This window comes from Oncorhynchus masou, chromosome 29 (genome assembly GCF_036934945.1).
Source record: "Oncorhynchus masou masou isolate Uvic2021 chromosome 29, UVic_Omas_1.1, whole genome shotgun sequence".
Classification (NCBI taxonomy): domain Eukaryota; kingdom Metazoa; phylum Chordata; class Actinopteri; order Salmoniformes; family Salmonidae; genus Oncorhynchus; species Oncorhynchus masou.
In genome coordinates, this window is record NC_088240.1 from 41,189,233 (window position 1) to 41,195,232 (window position 6,000).

The window sequence follows — 6,000 nt, forward strand, 5'->3', positions numbered from 1 at the left end:
TTATACCATATCCATCATTAAGTTTGCTGACAACACGATGGTGGTAGGCCTGATCACCGACAACGATGAGACAGCCTATAGGGAGGAGATCAGAGACCTGGCAGAGTGGTGCCAGGACAACAACCTCTCTCTCAACGTGAGCAAGACAAAGGAGATGATCATGGACTACAGGAAAAGAGGGCCGAACACGCCCACATTCACACCGACGGGGCTGTTGTGGAGTGGGTCGAGAGTTTCAAGTACATGGGTGTCCACATCACCAACAAAGTCATGAAGAGGGCAGATTGAAAAGATTTGGCATGGGTCCCCAGATCCTCAAAAAAATCTACAGCTGCACCATTAAGAGCATCCTGACAGGTTGCATCACCGCCTGGTATGGCAACTGCTCAGCATCCTACCGCAAGGCGCTACAAAGGGTAGTGCGTACAGCGATCATCATGTCACCAGAATAAGACCCTCAATATGTATTGGAAAGTAGCATCAAGCTCACAAACCTAAAAGTAAAATAATGGAATTAAGGAATATATAAACATTAGGATGAGCAATGTCGGAGTGGCATAGACTAAATACAGTAGAGTAGAAAAGTGGCCAGTGATTTTAAGTCTATGTATATGGGGCAGCAGCCTCTAAGGTGCAGGGTTACATGACCAGGTGGAAGCCGCCTAGTGATGGCTATGTACCAGTCTGATGGCCTTGAGATAGATGCTGTTTTTCTCTCGGTCCCAGCTTTGATGCACCTGTACTGATCTCGCCTTCTGGATGATAGCGGGGTGAACAGGCAGTGGCTCGGGTTGTTGTTGTCCTTGATGATCTTTTTGGCCTTCCTGTGACATTGGGTGCTGTAGGTGTCCTGGAGGGCAGGTAGTTTGCCCCCGGTGATACGTTGGACAGACCGCATCACCCTCTGGAGAGCCCTGCGGTTGCGGGAGGTGCCGTTGCCATACCAGGCGGCGATACAGCCCAACAGGATGCTCTCAATTGTGCATCTGTAAACGTTTGTGAGGGTTTTAGGTGACAAGACAAATTTCTTCAGCCTCCTGAGGTTGAAGAAGCGCAGTTGCGCTTTCTTCACCACACTGTGTGGGTGGACCATTTCAGATCGTCAGCGATGTGTATGCCGAGGAACTTGAAGCTTTCCACCTGCTGTGACACACCACCCCATACCATGACGGACCCTCCACCTCCAAATCGATCCCCCTCCAGAGTGCAGGACTCGTGGTAATGCTCATTCCTTCGACGATAAACGTGAATTCGACCATCACCCCTGGTGAGACAAAACCGGGACTCATCAGTGAAGAGCACTTTTTGCCAGTCCTGTCTGGTCCAGCGACAGTGGGTTTGTGCCCAAAGGCGACGTTGTTGCCAGTGATGTCTGGTGAGTACCTGCCTTACAACAGGCCTACAAGCCCTTAGTCCGGCCTCTCTCAGTCCATTGCGGACAGTCTGTGCACTGATGGAGGGATTGTGCATTCCTGGTGTAACTCGGGCAGTTGTTGTACCTGTCGTGTAGGTGTGATGTTCGGATGTACCAATCCTGTGCAGGTGTTGTTACACGTGGTCTGCCACTGCGAGGACGATCAGCTGTCCGTCCTGTCTCCCTGTAGAGCTGTCTTAGGCGTCTCACAGTACAGACATTGCAATTTATTGCCCTGGCCACATCTGCAGTCCTCATGCCTCCTTGCAGCATGCCTAAGGCACATTCTTGCAGATGAGCAGGGACCCTGGGCATCTTGCTTCTGGTGTTTTTCAGAGTCAGTAGAAAGGCCTCTTTAGTGTCCGAAGTTTTCATATCTGTGACCTTAATCGCCTACTGTCTGTAAGCTGTTAGTGTCTTAATTAACGACCGTTCCACAGGTGCATGTTCATTAATTGTTTATGGTTCATTGAACAAGCATAGGAAACAGTGTTTAAACCCTTTACAATGAAGATCATTTGGATTTTTTGAATTAGGTTTAGGTACATCTCATTTACATTTAAGAAGCTCTTTATTTGGATTCACCTTTTTGAACTTTTAGTGCATCTAAATCATTTGAGAAGGATTACATCTATCCTAGGTATTCCAGGTGGGGTTTCAGGTGTCTCCTGAATAAACTTCAATCACCTTATCCATGTATTTGTCAAATGTTATTCTTAGAGTCTTCCCTGGAACATATCCATCAGTGTGATCAAGACGATCTTGAAGCGTGGATTCCGATTGGTCAGACCAGTGTCGAAAAGTTCTTAGCACAGGTACCTCCTGTTTCAGTTTAGCCTGTAGGAAGGGAGGAGCCAAATGGAGCCATGATCAGACTTTCCGAAAGGAGGGTGGGGAGGGCCTTGTTTGCATTTCAAAAAGCTGAGTCGCAGTGGTCTGTTTTCTCAGAGCGAGTGCTACAGTCAATGTGTTGGTTGCGTTTTCCTCAAATTTGCTTTGTTAAAATCCCCGGCTACAATAGCCTCTGATCCAAAACCTGTAACGGCGTTCTTCGTTTGTCGAAAGAGAGTCGGACCGAAATGCAGCGTGTTGGTTACTCATGTTTTTAATAGAACAAATGACGATACATGAAATAACAAAAACAACAAACGGAACGTGAAAAACCTATACAGCCTGTCTGGTGAACACTAACACAGAGACAGGAACAATCACCCACGAAATACAAAGTGAAACCCAGGCTACCTAAATACGGTTCCCAATCAGAGACAACGAGAATCACCTGAATCACAACAAACCTAAAACACCCCTACTCAGCCGCAATCCCAAATACTACAAACCCCAATACGAAAATACAATATATAAACCCATGTCACACCCTGGCCTGACCAAATATATAACGAAAACACAAAATACAATGACCAAGCCATGACAAAACCAAACAATTTGTCATTCTCTTAGCAACCTAATGCTTCAACCCAACTCTTTAAATAGTCCAACAATATACAGGGCTGTGGTGCAATTCTCATATGCAGTTTTCCTACAAGTCCAAAAAGTTAATAGAGAATTGGTCTAGGTATCACATTTGAAGGTAAGGCCCAGGTGCAGACAATGTCGAAGTAATAAACTTTATAAATTTGAACATCAGGCAAAGGTACAGGACGGCAGGCAGGCTCAGGGTCAGGTCAGGCAGAAAGGACAAAACCGGGAGAACTAGAAACAGGAAAGTAGACGGCAGGAGCAAGGGGGAAACCGCTGGTAGGTTTGAGGAACAAAATGAACTTGCACAGACAGACAGAAAACAAAGGTATAAGTACCCAAGGGATATATGGGGAAGATGGGCAACACCTGGAGGGGGGTGGAGACAAGCACAAGGACAGGTGAAACAGATCAGGGTGTGACACTAGGGATTCAAATATTGTGACAACCCTTATAAAACCCAATAAAATAGCATGGCAAAACCCTATACAGTGTGTGTTTTGGACTTTTATAATGAAAGACCATTACAGACCATGACATTGAAACCATTATGACTGCTGTAGTCTAATGGTTTGCTTATTCACCAGGAATGGTGAATTCAGACCTTTTTTGAAGGGAATAATGAATTCAGGCGAATTCAGATCTTTTTGAAGGGAATAAACCATCCATTTCCTGGACACAGATTATGGGTAAAAGAAGAACGCATTAATGAACAAGAATGCTGGTTTATAAATCCACACACTGTGTCACACCCAGCTTTATCACCAGATGCAGAGGTCTCTTATGCATTTTAAACTAAATTGTAAGCATCACGAAAGCCCATTGGAATGTAGAACTACAGGGACATCACTCCTCATTGGTTTTAATAGCTACGTGAACACCAAGGAAACAGAAACATTATTCACTCAACATTATTCGGCTGACATTCCATTAGCCTGGTCCCAGATTTATTTGTGCTATCATTTCAACTTCTAGACACATGTTTGGCATGATAGCACAAACAGATCTGGGACCAGGCTAACGTTTCATTACCCTACACTACCCTGAAAATGTAAAAAAGAAAAAGAAAATGTAAAGAAGAGGTATTCTGGCCTCAATGGTACTTCTTGGTAAGATAAGGGTGAAATAAATAAAAATAGCTATATCTTTCAACAAATCAAAGAAGTGGACAAGTGTGTTGACCGTTGCTTTTTCCCAATGACCTGTCTGCCACTGGAGAACATCTAACAGTGATGTATATTAAAGCCTATCTTCTTTACATAGCCCTGCTGGCCTCAAACCTGACAGCATCTGAACTCTGGGAGAAACCACTTGAGTCCTATGAGCCCATTGCATCCATCATCCTCATGTTATCAAATAGGAGATCCATGACCTCAGGGCCAGATGTGCATGCAGCCAGGCAGAACTAAGGGCTCACGGCCTGCTGTGGTTGCCACTATTGATGATACTGTACATCTGCAAATGAGGCAATTCTTTGAAATGGATGAGGACAGCATACATTAGCTAATTGGTTATCATTGACCATTAAAGTATGCGTGTATTGCCAAAATAATATGATGTAAAGAGTTAATCTGGACAATTACTTTGTCTACTATGATGATATTATGTAATATATTTCATTTTTTTTATTTTTTTTTAGGTTTTAGCTTTAACATTGCATAATTTTCAATCCTATTTTGTAAATATACTGCATATCTATAAAATATATAGATATTTAAAAAATATATATTTTCCTTTATTATTTTCCACTAACCCTACCACCCCTCTCTTAATTGGAGTAAACTAATGGACAACACTTATGCTTCTACTTCCAGCAAATACATAACTATATACATTTTACAGACACAGTATATTTTACAATACTCATATTTTGTTTGTTTTTAGTCCCATCCAGCTTCCCTCAACCCCTCCCATCTATCTCGGGAACACCATCCAGTTTTGATTTCTATTTGCCATATATTTTTCAAATGTGCTGCGTTATTTCACAAAAGTTCTGAACATTTCTATTCTCATAGTTTCTACACATTGTAAATCAAAGATAAACATATTTGCTAAAAGTATTATTATATTATTGAGCGATTGACTACAGTATAACTTTTCAAATCACCCAGCAGTGTTATTTGCAGTGTTAGCTCCATATAAATGTTGCAATTCTTCAGCCATTCCTGTATCTACGACCAAAAACAAGCTACATATGGATAGTACCAAAACAAATGATCTAAGGATTCAGTCTCTTCGCAGCAAAATCTGCAGAGCTGGGAAGGTTGTATCCCTCATTTAACAGGTTAAAATAGGTTAAAATATCAAAACAAACGCTGAACAAATTACATTAATTTGGGGACAGGTCGAAAAGCTTGAAACATTTATGGCAATTTAGCTAGTTAGCTTGCACTTGCTAGCTAATTCGTCCTATTTAGCAAGCTTGCTGTTGCTAGCTAATTTGTCCTGGGATATAAACATTGAGTTGTTATTTTACCTGAAATGCACAAGGTCCTCTACTCCGTCAATTCATCCACACATAAAACTGTCAACCGATTCGTTTCAAGTCATCTCTCCTCCTTCCAGGCTTTTTCATATTTGAACTTTAATGGTGATTGGCATCTAAACTTTCATAGTATTACCACAACAACCGGCAACGCAGTTCGTCTTTCAATCACCCACGTGGGTATAACCAATGAGGAGATGGCACGTGGGTACCTGCTTCTTTAAATCAATAAGGAGATGGGAGAGGCAGGACTTGCAGCGCGATCCTCGTCAGAAATAGAAAGGACTTCTATTTTAGCCCTTGGCAACGCAGACGCTCGTTGACGCGCGCGAGCTGCGTTGGTGCAATAATTGAATAACATAGATTTCTACATTTATTTTGCAATGCTCGCGCACCCGACGCTAGTGATGTAGTCAGTGTATTAGCCTGCTTGCAGTCCTGTACCTTTGCCCCACCACTGGATTACCGACATTTGCCTGACCCGACCCGAGCCTGCCTGCTGTCCTGTACCCCACTACTCTGGTTATCAACCCCTACCTGCCTTGACCTGTCATTTGCCTGCCCTGTTGCTGTAATAAACATTGTTACTCCGACACAGTCTGCATCTGGGTCTTACCTATAAACC